The 18,496-nt window shown below is 40.8% G+C and overlaps 1 protein-coding gene across 2 annotated transcripts in view; it reads right to left on the reverse strand.

Moving 5' to 3' along the window:
• Positions 1–13,207: 13,207 nt before the first annotated feature.
• pde3a (phosphodiesterase 3A, cGMP-inhibited) overlaps positions 13,208–18,496 on the reverse strand; it is a 487,762-nt gene continuing 482,473 nt past the window's right edge. Inside the window, exons 17-18 of one of the 2 annotated variants that reach the window (XR_006315047.1) lie at positions 16,738–16,801; positions 13,208–13,707 (exon numbers count right to left, since the gene is read on the reverse strand). The gene's annotated coding sequence lies outside the window, so the exon portion shown is untranslated. Of the gene's footprint in view, positions 13,708–16,135; positions 16,802–18,496 lie in introns of those variants that run through there. The other variant, XR_006315046.1, reaches the window with a different exon arrangement.

Raw genomic sequence — 18,496 nt, forward strand, 5'->3', positions numbered from 1 at the left:
AAGTGGGGAATACTCCATCATAATCCTGACTTGTGCCTTATAGTTGGTGAAAATGTTTAGGAGAGAGTGGATAGAGAGTTGAGCTGAAAAAGCACAGCAAGTCAAGCAGCATCAGAGGCAGAGGTGGGAGTCAATGTTTCAAGTTGGGACCTTTCATCAGTCCAATCAACTCTCTCTCTGCTCTGACTCTCCAGCATCTGCTGTTCTCACTATCTCAAAGGTTTCGGGAGTCAGGCGATGAGTTATTCACTGCACAATTCCCAGCCTGCTCTTGCAGCCACTCTGTTTATCTGGCTAGTCCAGTTCAGTTTCTGGTCAATGGCAAACCCCAGGATGTTGATAGCGGGGTATTCAGTGACAGTAATGCCATTGACTGTCAAGAGGAGATGGTTAAATTGTTATTTAGTCTGTTCTTTTAAACATAAGGGCATTTATAGAAATGCTTCAGAAGTTCATGAACATAATTCCACCAAACATTGCTAGGAAACTGACAGCATAACGGGAATCATTAGCAAATGATTCAATTGAGAATTTTTTTAAAAATTAGCATTGTCATTGATGTGTGGTCACTTGTCACTGAGAGTTAAAATACATCTTTTCTGATTAATACATTTTTAGCTGCTATAATCAAACTTTACTAAATGATCACTCTTAAATACATTGAGGGTTATTTTTAAGAAAAAGCAATACTATTGCTTTGATTGTGCAAATGTCTGGGAGATATTGTGTTTGGTGAAATGCAAATGAGTTTGTAATTATTGTGCCTATCTTGTCCCATAAGATCAATCAGGACTGAATGGTTACTTGCTTCTGATCTGCAAACCGCTACTTTAAGCATTGTATTATGAGACAGCTTTTATCAATTCTGATTTGGAGTTGGACTGGGGTGTACAAAGTTGAAAATCACACAACACCAGGTTATAGTCCAACAGGTTTAATTGGAAGCACACTAGCTTTCGGAGCGACGCTCCTTCATCAGGTGATTCATCAGACAACCACCTGATGAAGGGGCGTCGCTCCGAAAGCTAGTGTGCTTCCAATTAAACCTGTTGGACTATAACCTGGTGTTGTGTGATTTTTAACTTCATCAGTTCTGGCAGTCATCAATAGGTGGCATGCTTACATCAGGAAATGATGATTAACCCTAATTCAGAGGAAAACACGAACATTCATTGGGGAAAGGAAGTTACTACAATACCATCGCAGAGTTACTTAGAATTTAGTGTCACTTAGAAAATGATACCTGAAGATGAAAAATATAGAAAATCTGAATGCTTAATTAATTAAAGGCTCTAATTAGATACTCACTATTACGGTTATATTTATTGATAATACATTCATTTATATATTTTTTAAAATTAATTATTCTGTGTCCATATGGTATGAGATTTCTCAGGCATTCTTCCATCAGCCCCAGTTTTGAAATCTCCCCCCATCACAGCAGCCTGGTGGAATTTAATGTTGTGTTTTTAACAATGCTGTGAAACAAATTGGCTTAAACAGGAAGGTTCCTGGATACGAAACTTTAATACTGCCAGGGTGTGTGTGTATGTGTGTTCGAATCCCTATCGAATTCAGGGAAGGTTCACTCATTTCTGGGATGAAGGGGCCTATTTAAGGTGAAAGGTTGAGAAACGTCAAGCCATTACTCATCGAGGTTTCGGAGGACGCGAGGTGATCTATGTAAACATACAAAGTTCTGAGAGGGCTTGACAAGATAAATACTGAAGATCTTCCCTAACATGGAATTTCAAACTGGGGAAAAAGTTTAAAAATAAAGGTTAAAAATCACATAACATCAGGTTATAGTCCAACAGGTTTAATTGGAGGCACTGGCTTTCGGAGCGCAGCCCCTTCATCAGATGGTTGTCATGATGAAGAAGCAGTGCTTCGAAAGCTAGTGTATCCAAACCTGTTGGACTATAACCTGATGTTGTGTCATTTTTAACTTTATACACCCCAGTCCAACACCAACAACTCCACATCATAAAAATAAAGGAACATCCATTTAACATGGAGACAATGTGGATTTTTTCTGCCAAGGGATAGCGATTCTATGGAATGCTCTACTGCAGAATGCTGGGTTTTTGGATACAGTGATGGGTGTCAACATAAATAGATTCAGGAACTGTCGGGACGTCAAAGGGTTATGGCATAAGATGGCATGGTGGGGGAGGGGAGGTGTAGTAGGAAATTGGAGATGAGAGCACAGTCAGATCAACCAAGATTGCATTGAATAGCAGAGCAACCTGAAAGGGTGGAGGGGCCAATTCCCACTTGTCTTCCTTATGTTCAAAGGGCTTTCCAGTCAAGAGATAAGATGACATTCCATAAGCTTGTCCTGAACTTCATTAGAAAGCTTCAGGAGGCTCAGCTTAGAGTTGGAGCACAGTAACGCCCAAGTATGACAACAGACTGGAAGAGTGGGACACATTGGCTGACTGAATGGAGTCTTTCCGCAGAGCTTGTTGTTCTTGTAAGGTGGGCTATCTTTGTATTTCTTATTTCTAGCTGTCAAGAGGGGATGTGTTACAACCTTGTCCTTCAACTACATCAATCTTATTTGATGGTACTCCCATAATAATATCAGTACCTAACTAGTCTTATTCAACTCTAGCCTGACACATACCATTATGTTTGTCCTTTTCCTTCTCAACGTGCTCATCTATCAGCCCAGCCTGCAGAAACATGATTTTTCTAAACTTGTTTCAATGCGCAGAAAATAATTTGGATAAAGTGAGGACTGCAGATTCTGGAGATCAGAGTCAAGAGTGTGGTGCTGGAAATGGACAGCTGGTCAGCTAGCATCTGAGGAGCAGGAGAATCGATGTTTTGGGCATAAGCCCTTCAACAGGAAATGAGGCAGAAAATAATTTGTCTAAATTATCTAAATGATGTGTCCCACTGGCTTCAATTACATCTATTTATTTGGTGACTTCCCTGAAATTCTTTTGAACTTACAGAACTCTACATCTGCTATTTAACTGATAATATTCCTGCCTCCTTCCACATTGATAGTCCTTAGATGTTGATGGTTATATAAATTCCTAAACACATAAAACTGCTGGTAATATGTCAATTCATATACAGGTGTCTGTGGTCATGGTGAAGGGACTGAATGCATGATTGCCAAATTTGCTGATGATCCAAGGATCAGTCAAGAGTAAGTTGCAAAGAAGAGATAAGGAGTCTTCAAAGTGGGATGGGCAGGTTAAACACTTGGCCTCTTGAAAAATGCCCCCCTTTATCCTAATTCTTTGTACTCTGTTAGCTAACCAATTCTTGATCCATTCTCAGGTACTACCATCAACACAATGGCCTCATGTGGGAACCTTACTGAAAGCTTGCTTTGAAAACCAAATTATCACATCTACTGGTTCCCCTTTACCTATTCTACTTGCTACCTCCTCAAAGAACTGTCGTAAAGTTGTCAGGCATAATTTCCCCCTCATGAAGCCATGTTGACTCTGCATGATTATATAATGACTTAGAGGTACTGGTGTTGGACTGGGGTGGACAAAGTTAAAAATCACACAACACAGCTTGTAGTCCAACAGGTTTATTTGGAAGCACTAGCTTTTGGAGTGCTGCTCCTCCATCAGGTGGTTGTCAATCCTCGAAGGAGCAGTGTTCCAAAAGCTAGTGCTTCCAAATAAACCTGTTGGACTACAAGCTGGTATTGTGTGATTTTTAACTTTGATTATGTAATGCATTTCTAAATGCTCTGTTCTTACATCTTTTGTAGTGAACTCTAACATTTTCCTGATGTCAGCTAATTGGCCTATTGGTACCTACTCTCTTTTTGTCCCTCCCCCCCTTTTTTTGAATGAGAGTGTTGCATTGGAAATATTTCAATCCTCTGGGACTTTTTCAAAATCTAAAGATTTTTGCAAGTGCATCCACCATCTCCGTAGCTTTTTCCTTTAAAATCACAGGATGTAACCCTTCAGATCCAGGAGATTTAATTTTCTTTAACCCCATCAGTACCTCTTGTACCTTTTCTCTAGTGATAGTTCTTATGTTTATTTTACTGCACTCCAGTAACCTTTGATTATTTTGTATTCTTGTATTTTTCTTCATGCTCTCCATTGCGAAGACTGATGCAAAGTATTTGTTTAATTCCTCTGCCATTTCCTGCCACTCCAAGATTCATTCTCTAAGAAGCCTATGTTCATTGTTGTACCTCTCTTCCATTTTATAAATTTAAAGAAACTCTTGCTACCTATATTTATATTACTTTCTCGTTTGCCCTCTCAGTAAAACTTATTTTCTCCCTTTTTTGTGATCATATTTTGTCTGCTTATAAAACTTCCCCAATTTTCAGATTCACCACTATTCTTTGCCACATTGAATGGTTTTGTCCCTTTCAATTTGATACTATCCTTAACGTAAATGGACAAACATGGTTGGCTATCCCCTTCCCAGAATCCTCCTTCCTCACTAGGATATTTCTTTGCTGAGTTGCCATTTTGTTGAACGTCAGTCATTGCTTATCCATTCCCAGTCCACCCCACCTAACTCTGCCATCACTCCCATGTAATTACATTTATTTATGTTTAGCCCCATTGTTTCCGACCCAAAACATTCCAAGACAGATCACAGGAGAGTGTTCAAATAAAACTTATCATTAAACTGTGTAGGGAGGCAGTATTGTATAAAGTAATGGTTTGAACGAGTTAATGTTTATTCTTTTAACTTTATTTCTTATTTTCTAACTTATACTATGAATCACTGTAATGTAACCTTTTTTTCTTTATTTCTATTTTATATCAAAAATTTGTACCTGGATACTTTGTACCTAAGATGGTGCCCTGAGGGGTGACATTGCAACTTTCCACTGCGAGCAAGCATGCAGGTACAGCAGGCAGTGAAGAAAGCTAATGGCATGCTGGCCTTCATAACAAGAGGAATTGAATATAGGAGCAAAGAGGTCCTTCTGCAGCTGTACAGGGCCCTGGTAAGACCACACCTGGAGTATTGTGTGCAGTTCTGGTCTCCAAATTTGAGGAAGGACATTCTGGCTATTGAGGGAGTGCAGCGCAGGTTTACGAGGTCAATTCCTGGAATGGTGAGATTATCAAATGCTGAAAGATTAGAGCGACTGGGTTTATATGCACTTGAGCTTTGAAGGATAGAGGGGATCTGATTGAGACGTATAAGATTATTAAAGGATTAGACACTCTGGAGGCAGGAAGCATGTTTCCACTGATGGATGAGTCCAGAACCAGAGGACACAGCTTAAAAATAAGAGGTAGGCCATTTAGAACAGAGTTGAGGAGAAACTTCTTCACCCAGAGAGTGGTGGATTATATGGAATGCTCTGCCCCAGAAGGCTGTGGAGGCCAAGTCTCTGGATACTTTCAAGAAAGAGTTGGATAGAACTCTTAAGGATAATGGAATCAAGGGTTAAGGGGATAAGGCAGGAACAGGATACTGATTGTGGATGATCAGCCATGATCATAATGAATGGCGGTGCTGGCTCGGAGGGCCGAATGGCCTGCTCCTGCACCTATTCTCTATTGTCTATTGTACTCCTGTACTTGAGTACGTGACAATAAACCTAATTCTAATGAATCTAATTCGAATTCCCATGTTCATACTACATTGTTTTCACAGATTCTAATGTGTCTCACATCAGAAGAAGCCAAAGAAAAGGTGGTAGAAGCAGAATATTGGGGCAGAGGTGGTTCGATTCTCTGTAGGTGCATTCAGCTCATAATAAATTATTTCAGTATAAGACAAAACTAATGATGTGTTCTCTCCCCATAGCCAATTGCCTCCCTATACACAAGGTGGTCACAGGCAATTAGCAATCATCATCTAAAACTGGTAGCCAAAACCTGCAGAGAAACAGTGGCACCATAATGGGTGTAGACAAACAGGCAGCACTGTTATGCCTATAGTTCCGATTAAGTGATCAGAATGTGAGAATGGCAAAACAATGGAGCGTCTCCTATCAGACTTCAAAGGACAGAGAGTCCCACTGGCGTGAGGGGAGGATAGAGAGGACATGATAACAGAATGTAACAAGCTAAAAAGGGAAAAAGTAGTTCACAATCCCTGCGAAATGCAGACAGGGGGAGTGAGGGCAAGATGTGTTTGGTGATTGTGTTCTGCTGCAGTTGGCTGAAATGGCAGAGAGCGATCCTTTGAATGTGGAGGCAACCGCATCCAACCTATCACCCATGCTTCCAGCCTTGCACCTTCTCATCACTCACAACAGCATGGTCGGGTTCCCCTCGTCCTCACTTTTCAATCCACCAGACTCTGCATTCAAAGGATCCGGGACATCCTAGTCCATTCCACAACCACCAACACCACCCTGCCTTCCCATGGCACCTTCCCAAGTAACCGCAGAAGGTGCAACATCTGCCCCTCCATCTCCTCCCTGCTCACCATCCAAGGGCCTAAACAGTCCTTCCAGGTGAGGCAGCATTTTACCTGTACCTCCTCCAATCTGGTCTATTGCACTTGCTGTACCTAATGTAGCTGACTTTACATTGGAGAAACCAAACGCAGACTGGGTGACCACTTTGCAGAACACCTCCGGTCTGTGTGCAAGCATGACCCTGACCTTCCCATAGCCGGTCATTTTAACACAGCATCCTGCTTGCATGCCCACATGCTGCAGTGTTCCAGTGAATCACAGCGCAAACTGGAGGAATAACATCTCATCCTCAGACTCAGCATTTTACAGCCTTCTGGATTTAATATGGAGTTCAACACCTTCAAATTGTGAACCATTTCTTTCCTTGCTTTTCGCTTGTTACATTCTGTTATCACATCCTCAATCCCCTCCCTCCATCCCGATGGAACTGTCTGTCTAGTCAAGTCCGGCAGGAGACACACCATTGTTCTGCCATTCTCACATACCAATCACTTATTCTGAACTCTCAACATCTTTTCTCCACCAGCACCCTACACCCACTACCCCCACACCCCAACATTATTGCATAAATGCTTTCCCCTCTGATGAAGAGTCATCCAGACTCGAAACGTTTGCTCGCTCTCTCTCCATAGATGCTGTCTGACCCACTGTGATCTCTGGCATTTGTTGTTTGCAGTACAGATTGCAGCGTCTGCAGTAATTTGCTCCTAGCGCTGTTATCCTGAACGCACTGAGTGTCTCTCAGGCAGCCCCAGTAGCTTGGTATCCTATGGAGACCACCCTTTCTGTTGAGAATAACCCCATTGGAAATTAAATGCCTTGGTGCCAGTAAAGAAGCCAGGCATAAAAACAAACTAATGGCAACAACTGTGAAGTTTAATTAAAAACCAAAGTATTATCTGAAACAAAGGACTCCATAAAAGATACAAGCAAGTTTCTTTAAGATCGGTGCGCCTTCAAAAGCTACTCTAGCCACATTGCCAAACTTAAAGTTGTTTCTTGATGCCATATTTCCTGGGTATGGTGGCATTCATATTTTTGACATGCCAGGCAAGAACTCACAGCCTTTTTCATTCCATGAATAAAGCTCCAACTTTCTTCAGTCAGTGCCTACATTCACGAGGTTAAGGTTCAGTACAATCTCTGGCCAATTTCCCAGTTGCTACTTCTCTCTCAATGCCAAGGTGATAGTATAAACTTTGCCCATCTCCCTAGGCTTCTTTCTGAACTTTAATTCAGAGAGAGTGTTTGCAATTAGCCTCTTAGTTCACTGAGAGGTACAAGTTGTACCAGCGATTGGGAACTACCTGTCTGTACTTAAAGTAAATCCGAAACAGATATGAAAATGTGCATGAAACAAAGCCAAGAAAGTTAGACAATTATTTCGCAAGCTTTTGGACTTCATAAAGTACTACAGGAGCATTGTAAATGTTGAAAAAAGACACCTTTTTGTCAAACACTTCGATCCTGCACCCATCAGGACAATTCACGAGAATAGCAATAAAAGGAAAACCAATTCACAAGACAACCATTTATTACTCTATTTCTTACGGTAATGCCCTGAACAATTAGAATCAATCTGCCTGGTTAAAAATTTGTACAGAGCTTGGCAGTTACCTGGAGTAAAAACATTAAATACTGATGATATTCAGCAGGACTCGCAGCATCTATGGAGAGAGAAACAGAGTTAACATTGTAACTTTTCCTCAGATGAAGAGGCATCAGTGGACTCAAAACTCTCTCCACAGATGTTGCCTGACCTGCTGGGTTTGTTTTGATTCTAGTTTTCTAGCATTCACCGTCTTGCTTTTATATGGCAGTTAACTGTTAATCATCACTAACTGCTGCAGTCTTCATGACAATGTCTCTGCCAGTCAGAACCACTTGCAACCAATTGGCATTCTTCTCTCATTCAGGATAAATGTTGGCTTCCCGATTACTAGTATTCTTGCAAATTGTCCTGAGGAGGATAAACTTCACCAAAATGTAGCTGTTTTCAGAAAGATTTTTACAAGTTTTAACATTTTCCTCATTTTTTCCCCTTCCTCAACAACAGCAAATTGTATTTCAGTACTATCCTTGGACTAATGAGACACTCCAAGGTGCTTCACGTGAGGATTATAAAGCAAAATTTGACACTGAGCCACTCAGGATGGTATTAGGAGAGATGATTTAGCACTTGATCACAGAAATCTGATTGAAGGAAAATCTAAAAGGAGGGTGGAGAGGTGAAAGAGTTTAGGGAGAGAGTTTGAGAACTTAGGAGCCTCAGAAAGGTACACCAATAGCAGTGAGGTGTTTCAAATCAGGGAATGGTCCAGGTGCCAGAATGAGGGGAACGCTGATATCTCAGAGTGTTGGGCTTGAAGAGATTCCACAGCTAGAAAGGGGCACGGTTATCGAGCACGGGTGAGAACTTTAAAGTCAATGTCTTCTTGAAAGAGCACCAATGTAGATCCCTGAACTCGGATTGATGGGTGAATGGGACTAGGTTGTACGTTAGGACATTGGCAGTAGTTTTAGTTGACCTGGAGTTTACATATAGTGAAATTTTGGAGGCTGGATGGAACGCATTTGAACACTGAATCCAAAACTAACAAAGGAATTGGATGAATGTTTCAGCAGCGGAGTTGAGGCAGGCAATGTAATGAAGGTGGAAATTGGTTGGCTTTGTGGTGGAAAGGGCACGTAGTTTATAGCTCACCTTGTCTTGAGTAGGGGCACTAAGGTTAGGAACAGTCTTTTTCAACCCTGGGAAGAGGATTGCAGCCAGTGACCAGAGAATGGAACTTGGAGTGGGACAATGACTTTGGTACTTCCAATGTTTAATTGGAGAAAATTTCTGCTCATCCAAGTATTGGGTCTTGAAAAATGAGTCCAACAATGAAAAGCTGGCTGAAAGACTGAGAGTAAGGTAGACCTGGGTGTTGGCAGTGAGAAAACTAACACTGTAATTCAGATGTATTACCAGGATTGACTTAGACAAACAAACCACAAATCAAGTGACATTACTGGACGCAAGACTTTGATCTGATTTGGGAATGAGGCAAATGCCCTCCCAGAAAGCTGAATGACCATGGATCACTGTGGTTAATGATGGTGTGGTGAACCACCATTTAGAGGTTTCTCTTGCCACACTCATGTTTGAGCCAAATCCTCAGCTATCCAGATTGTCGGAGATGGAACTCAAGTACAGAGAAGTGTGACTGATATTCTGGCACACCTATCCATGTGGCAATTGTCTGGGACGTTTAAGCTTCAAATTGGCTGATCTGCCCACGACTTGCTCTGAATGTCTCCGATACTGAGCACCGTCAGGTGGCCAGCAGCAGAAGTGACTACTAGACTGTTTAAGAGAAACCAACAAGCATGCTGGGAATTTTGGCCAAGCTTGTTTAAACTCTGACCTGGAAGTACATGCCCTGAAGTTGCTTTCCGAGAAGATAAAGAACTATGAGGTAGGATCCACACAGAGAACAAAGTTGGCCTCTTTCCTCAAAACGGGGTAGCATTTGCTTCAAGCCAAACTTGTAGAGTTAAAGTAAGCATTAGGGTCAAATGTGGATTAAGTAAGGTAAAGAGAATTTAAATAAAGTGAGTTATAACTGAAGGCATGTTAGTTGAAATAACAGGTAGATGTTGCAATGAATGTATGATTTATATTAAGTATTGGTACTTAAAGTGTTAAATAAAGAAGGGCTTGTTTAATTAAAGCCCTTTGTCTGTCACATGAGGGAAGAATACCTGGGTAAAGCATTTGAGTTACTTGTTTTTGGACAACAGTTCAATGTCTGAGATTTGGGTCAGATGCATAACACTTAGCTGGATACTTCTCAGGAAGTGGGGAGAAGGTCACGTTGGTTCAAATCTGGTCTAATCCAAAGGGTAGCCAACATAATTTACCTCAGCATCACGGCCAAAAACACAAAATCCCTCCGCCCTCTCTGAGCTGACACAGCACAATCTCCCCTCCTCCCTCCAGCCCAACCCAAGAGCACGACTCCAAACATCTGACCTACCGACTCACTCACCCAACTCTGACTGAAGCCATGGACCTTCAATAACCTACCCAAATATGGTGGTTTCTCATGTCAAAGGAAGAATGTCCAATCCTGCTTATCTCTGCGTGTCTGCGTGAGTTTCCTCGGGAGATATCAGCAGTAACCCTTTGGTGCTTCGGTGGGGAGTGGAATCCTTGGCTGAAAAAGGTCAGGTTTTAGTAGGTTCCCTGCAGAACCTCAATGCACGCAGTGTCAAAGCTGACTTAAAGGTTGGATGCAAGATTTCGTTTGTGGGTTTGCTCAGAGCCCTTTGGGAATGGTGGAGGGAATCAAAACAAATCCAAGGTTGTGATCCTGAGTTTGACTCCCTGCTGGTGTAATCCTTTGGAGGACTTGGAAGCTCTGAACAGCCAAGCCTAATTCATGGTGGTTTGATTGTGTGTGTAGTGGCTATTCAACTGTTGGGACAGCATAGCAGACCCAGTGCTCTCTTCACTCAATGTCTAAATACACCACGGAAATCAAGTGTGGTGCTGGAAAAGCGCAACAGGCCAGGCAGCATCCGAGGAGCAGGAGAATCGACGTTTTGGGCATAAGCCCTTCTTCAGGAAGGGCTTGTGCCCGAAACGTCGATTCGCCTGCTCCTCGGATGCTGCCTGGCCTGCTGCGCTTTTCCAGCACCACACTTTTCAACTCTGGCAAATCCAGCATCTGCGGTCCTCACTTTCTCCAAGGAAATCAAGTGACCGGAAATGAGAATTCCATTCAATTTATCACAACCTAAAGGACATGTGAAAATATGAACTGGGATTAGGGGGTTGGCCAGTCGCTTTTCAAGCCTGCTCCAGTATTTAATAAGGTTGTGGCTGACTCGTTTATCTTTTGGATTTCATCTGCCCTTCCACTCCCAATAACCTTTGTTTCCCCTGCCTAACAAGAATCTCGTCAACTCCACCTTCAAACCACTTAGTGACTCTGTCTCCTAAGGGTCACTCAGTGACTCTGTCTCCTAAGGGTCACTCAGTGACTCTGTCTCTTAAGGCACAATTAAACATTGCACAAACTTCAAAACAGGAAGGAAAAGAATCTCCCCTTATCTCTGTCCTGAAAGGGCAAAACCTCATTTTAAATCAGTTCACCCCCCTCAACCTGCCAAGCTCTGCATTCCCCAACAAGAAGAACCATCCTTTCCATTCAGGATCTTATACACTTAAATCAACTCATTGCCCACTCTCCTAAACTCCAAGGAAAACAAGCCGAACCTATCCTATCCTCTCTATATAAGATAACTGCTCATTCCAGGTATCAACCTCACAAATCTCCTTTGAACCTTCACCAACACATTGCCATCATTCTTCAAGAAAGGGTAAACTGCAGACAGTATTCATGATGTGTTCTCACCAATGCTTGGGAAATTGGATGGATAATGTCCTTATTTCTATATTAAATTGCTCTCATAATAAAAGGTACACCCCATTAACCTGTGTGATTATATGCTGCATGGCATACCAACGTTTTGTACTTCCTTCACTAAACACCTTGATCAGTCTGCACCTCGGAGGTTTGCAATTTTCATCTCAATAATATTCTGCCTTTTCAATCTTACTGCCAAAAGTGAACATCATATTGTCTGAAATCATAGTCTATCTGCCAGATTTCTGCCCATTCACTTAACTGACCTACATCGGTCTGCAACCTTGTTACGCCATCTTCACAACATACCTTCCTATCTTTGTATATTTTTGTAAATTGAGCTACCATACCATCGGTCCCCTCATCTTGGAAGGCCTAACACTGACCCTTGCACCCCTCTTGTCAGAACCTGCTAATCTTAAAAAGAACCACTTACACATACTCTGTTTTCAATCAGTCAGCCAATAAGACAATAAGATATAGAAATAGAATGAGGCCAGTCAGCCCATTGGATCTGCTCTGCCATTCAATCATGGCTGATATGTTTCTTAACCCCATTCTCCTGCCCTCTCCCTGTGACCCTTGATCCCCTTACCAGTCAAGAATCTGTCTTAAATACACTCAATGATTTGGCCTCTAAACCCCTCTGAGCCAATGAGTTCCACAGACTCACCACCCTCTGGCTGAAGAAATTCCTCCTCATCTCAGTTCTAAAGGATCGTCCCTTCACCATGAGGCCGTGCCCTCGGGCCCTCTTCACTCCTATTGGTGGAAATATCTTCTCTGCATCCACTTTTTCCAGGTCTCTCAGTTTCAGTCAGATTCTCCGTCAGCTTTCTAAATTCCATTGAATACCCAGAATCCTCAACTCCTCACATGACAAGCTTTTCAACCTCTAAATTGTTCTTCTAAACCTCCTCTTGACCCCACCCTCCTCTAGGCCAACACACCTTTCCTTAGATGCGGTGCTCAAAAGTGCTCACAATTTTCCAAACCTGGTCTGACAAGACCCTTCTTCTATCAATGCAAGCGTGTTTCCCAGAGAGCTAAAAGTCTTTCATGTGCCATCTTGCTGAGGCCAACTCTATTGTTCGTCATCACTGAGGGGGAAATTAGTTAATTTATCATAAAATAGGGATTGAATCTGCAGTCTGGTAAGTGCAGCTCAGAAAATGGTGAGGGGATGGAATTTTAAACAGAAATATAGGAGGAGGAGAAATGTGACCAATAAAATGACGTTTGGTGGTGCTGGTGTTGGACTGAGGTGGACAAAGTTAAAAATCACACAATGGTAGTTTACAGTCCAACAGGTTTATTTGGAAGTACTAGCTTTATGAGCGCTGCTCCTTCATCAGGTGGTTGTGGAGTATAAGATCGTAGGACACAGAATTTATAGCAAAAGTTCACACTATGATGTAACTGAAATTATACATTGAAAAAGACCCAGATTGTTTGCTAAGTCTCTCATCTTTTCGAATGGGCATGTTGAAGCACAGAATTAGATTCATGTTGTACAACCATCTTCATATTACAACATCCACATTGTTTTCAGTTGCTGACAGGTTTTACTAATACATTGAATATATATATATATGCTGTATTATACATTTTACGAAGAGGCACTTTCAGTAATGTCTGGCCATAAGAGCTACAGCATTGTGTCTAGCTTACAAAAAAGTAAAAATAAATAACACCAATCTGAAAGAATTATTCTATACATAATCTATTGTACAAAACTGGACATTTCATAGCGAATGGAATCCTTCACTCAAAATATCAGTGAATGGAACATTAGGTATTGCTACATGTATTAAATACAAGATACTGGCAATCAATGACGTTGTATCAGTGAATTCTGATGTCCATAGAAATAATGCAAGGCCTTGTTCTTCAGCTGCAACACAGCTAGAATGGGCAATAATGTGGAGAATTACTATGTTAACAGGATAGAAACACTAGTAATAAATGAAAAATAACATTGTGCATGGAAAGAAATTAGCAACCCATGTGCAACTAATACACTGGTGTTACACTGAGGTGACATTTTGTTGTGAGCACCAACAATGGATAACTCCAACTCTCACTCTCTCTGTACATGGCACCCACAATATATAATCAAACACTGCCGAGTAACACCTCTCAGTCACTGCAACAACCCACTGTGAAAGGATCAATACTCTGGAGTGACTTAAACACGGCCCAATTGTGTGTTGCTGTTAAATGTTTGTCAATAACATTCTTTTCAACGAGTTAAAGCTGAAGTCTGTTTGCTTGAAGTCACCTGTCAGTAGTGTCACCTTTAGGGAAATACTTGATTTAATTTATGCAACAGACAAAGGATTTAGACACAATATACTCTCCCATGCTGGAATATTTTGCAGATTTCTGAAGGGCTTTTTTAATTAACATCAAAGCACTCGACTAAATAAAGCTACAAATCTATAATTGATGAATGTCGTGATTGAATTATAAAATTGAACATACCAAAAATCACCAAGGCACAAAATCTCACAATGTAAAAACATTGCTTCACTTTGTCAGGCAGTGTTTGATTGGAGTGGCGGAGTGGGGTGGAGTTACTTATACATAAATCACAAGACGCATTCTCATCCTCTTTGATATTTAAACACAATGGACTGTTCAATCTTAATGAATCATAAAAACTATATTATCTGGATGTAGGTTTGCTCACTGAGCTGGAAGATTCGTTTTCAGATGTTTCATCACCATACTAGGTAACATCATCAGTGAGCCTCCAGATGAAGCACTGGTTGTATGGCCTGCTTTTTATTTTTGTGTTTAGGTTTCCTTGGGTTGGTGATGTCATTTCCTGTGGTGATATCATATCCTTTATTTTTCTCAGGGAATAGTAAATGGAATCTGAGTCAATGCACTTGTTGATAGAATTCCAGTTGGAATGCCATGCTTCTAAGAATTCTCGTACATGTCCCTGTTTGGCTTGTTCTAGATGGATGCGTTGTCCCAGTTGAAGTGGTGTCCTTCCTCACTTGTATGTAAAGGTACTAGTGAGAGTCTTTTTGTGGCTACTTGATGTTCATGTTTCCTGATGGCTAGTTTTCTGACTGTTTGTCCAATGTAGTGTTTGTTACAGTCCTTGCAAGGTATTGTCTAAATAACATTAGTTTTGCTTGTTGTCTGTATAAGGTCTTTCAAGCTCATTAGCTGCGGTTTTAGTGTGTTGGTGGGTTTGTGGGCTACCATGATGCCAAGGGGTCTGAGTAGTCTGGCAGTCATTTCCAAGATATCTTTGATGTAGGGGAGAGTGGCTCGGGTTTCTGGACATGTTTTGTCTGCTTGTTTGGGTTTGTTGCTGAGAAATCGGCGGACTGTGTTCATTGGGTACCCATTCTTTTTGAATACACGGTATAGGTGATATTTTTCTGCTCTTCCAAGTTCATCTGTGCTGCAGTGCGTGGTGGCTTGTTGATAATGTTCTAATGTAGCTTCATTTGTGGATGTTAGAACGATTGCTTCTGTAGTACAGTATTTGGTCCATACGTGTTGTCTTCTTGGAGACACTGCTTGCTCTGCTGAAACATCTAGGAATGGCAGTTTGTTGTTGTTTTCCTCCTCTTTAGTGAATATATGAACATCAACTAACCACAAAAAGACATGACTTCCTAGTATCTTTATGTACAGATGAGGAAGTACAGTCACCACTTCGACTGGGACAACACATCCAACCTAGGACAAGCCAAACAGAGACATGCATGAGAATTCCTAGAAGCATGGCATTCCAACCAGAACTCTATCAACAAACACATTGACTTGGATCACATTTACCACCCCCTGAGAAAAAGAACGGGAAACCACCCCACCACAGGAAGTGATGTCACCAACCCAAGGAAACCTAAACACAAAAATAAAAAGCGGGCTATACTACCAGTGCTTCATCCGAAGGCTCACTGATGATGTTACCTAGTATAGTGACAAAACGTCTGAAAACGAACCTACCAGCTCAGCAAACAAGCCTACATCCAGAACCTCAACCTGAGGTACAAGTCTTCTCAAAACATGTTAACTATATTATGTACAAGAAAATAGCATTTACATAGTTATGGTCTACTGTGAAATTAAAAATTCACAATAGCACAGATGTGCGAAACAATCATAATTAACAAGTGAAGATTGAAATGAGCTGCTAAATTGTTTAATATGGACAGCAAATTTATAACTACAGCAAAGAGTTCATATGAATGTAAAAATTCATGTACATATTCTTGACTATAAATACTGTGCATTATACTCAGGAGTGATTATTTTTTAAAAAATCTGGAATGTATGGGAAAAAAACTGTTCTTAAAACTACATCAGGTTCTATAGTTAAAATACTCTCTTCTGTACTTTCCAGTGTCTTTTCACATCTTAGTATGCACTCATATACCCACATAAGATGAACATTATTAACGCTAAAAGTGCTATTCCCAGCATCTGTGGTAAGCTGACTGCAACCACAGTCAATATTAAACCATAATAGTCAATCATTAGATTCAGGCTTACAAATACTCTGACCTTCAGTTAAAAGGTAGATGCACTTAATTTAGCTTGGGCTGTTTTATTAGCTTAAAAACTTGTGTCAATCGACTATGCATAAAAATACAGATTTCTCGACAGTTTTTTTGGAAACATAGGTTGGAACTTGTGAGCTCATTGTAAGAAATACTGTTTGTACTGAAATGGAATATTATACTGGAACTGATTCAACAGCAGCTTACTTACTACAGTATTCTATCGATCTAAATCCATTCTTCTTCCTGACTTACTTGCTTGCTAAGTTTGAAATAAACTTTAAAACAAGTAGTTTATAACGGAACAGCAGTTACACACCATTGGAGCCAAACATGCATTAAATTTATTGGGGTGGAAGAATTTTAATATTGTGAAGTCTAAACACAACAAAGCTAGAAGATATACCTGTGGTTAGCTCAGTGAACTGAAACTGGCAGTGTTCATTGATTAGGGAAAATAGGTCTCATCTCTGAAAAATAAAGATATCAATATTATTTTAATACATAGATTTCTATACCCTGCTTCCTTGCTATACCCTGAGTAGATACTCATTTTCCTTCTCCCTGTTTCAACAATGTGCATCTTATTTAAATTCGTACCTGAAGACTTCCACCCTCTTGAATTTAGTACATTGGCCTGTTAAGCAGATAACATCCATTTTATTTGTCATTGCCCAGCCCAGAATTAAACTTGATGATGTTACCATGGCAATCATTGACATTAAAAGACAGAAAGAGGCTTTTTGACCCACAATGCTTTCGACATCATTACCAACCAAGGACTGCAAAAATAAATTTGTTCCCCAACAAGTACTTGTAGTTGGGATACTGAAAATTAAGAATTGTTCTGTAGTTTTACTGTTGCGCTAATTATACTTACATGTTTTCTGTGAAACTTTGCAGCTCAAGCGATTTTGGAACAAGACTAAGCCATGGCCTGAAATGACCTGTGAAAATGGAGATAGCTGAATACCTTTGGGAGTGTTATTCTCATTGTTTTATGGATAGAGGGGCACAGTCATTATTAGACAGTATTAGCTAAATGGTTCCCTTCTGTGCTATATCATTCTAAGAATACTTCTAAAGTAATGTGGAATTTATGTTCTGGGTATGGTCTTCTTAATGGGTGACCGAATAAAGCTTGAAATTTGAGTGTTTGATTTTTTCCCTTGACCCTTTCAGACGTCAGTATTTTTTTCCATCCAGCTACTTATCTTTGACATAATCCCCCACTTCTGAGAAAATGAGGTTGGACAGTATTTTCAGAAGAGACAAGGGGACAGGGACAGAATGTTTGACCATTTTATTAACTTCATTGTTTCCAGAGTCTTAAACACTGGTCAAAGGCAGGTGGGACTAGTTTAGTTTGGGATTATGTTCAGCATGGACTGGTGGGACTGAAGAATCTGTTGCTGTGCTGTATGACTGTATGACTAAGTAACCTGCTCTCACATTTAAAACATTCACCTGAAATCTACATCAGAACTGTTCACAGTGAAGACAATTTAAGGAGCTGTTTAAGATATCCAATAAAGAGTCTTTTTCCACAAGTGTTGAAAGGTTGGTATGGATAGTGCTTCTTGTGGAGGGGTGAGATTTCACCGGGACTCACACTGTTCAATCAGGATAATACTGGAGCATAGTTACAATGGATGTCATTTTGGATATTCCCAGCCACAATTTGCCAATAACTTTATACGCTGTGTGGATTATTTTCCTTTCCATCATATGGGCAGCAGTGGGATCACTGACCAAGTCAGCTTTGTTTTCAAAATCCTTTCCTTGCAAAAAAAAAACACAAAAATATTTAGCACAATGTTCTTGTGACTTCTTACCATATATGACTCTTACCTTCCTCAAACTGTTGACTAAATTGGGATCAGCATTTGGGCGACCTCAAAGTAATACTATAAACTAAATAATTTGTTTCAATTCTGTCATTCAAGGTGGCAATGCAAACTCAGAATGTGCCATTGTTGGAAAGGATGTCTTAAATTTTGGACTTCACCGTGGGCGGCACGGTGGCACAGTGGTTAGCACTGCTGCCTCACAGCGCCAGAGACCCGGGTTCAATTCCCGACTCAGGCGACTGACTGTGTGGAGTTTGCACGTTCTCCCCGTGTCTGCGTGGGTTTCCTCCAGGTGCTCCGGTTTCCTCCCACAGT

This window comes from Chiloscyllium plagiosum, chromosome 23 (genome assembly GCF_004010195.1).
Source record: "Chiloscyllium plagiosum isolate BGI_BamShark_2017 chromosome 23, ASM401019v2, whole genome shotgun sequence".
NCBI classification, from domain to species: Eukaryota; Metazoa; Chordata; class Chondrichthyes; order Orectolobiformes; family Hemiscylliidae; genus Chiloscyllium; species Chiloscyllium plagiosum.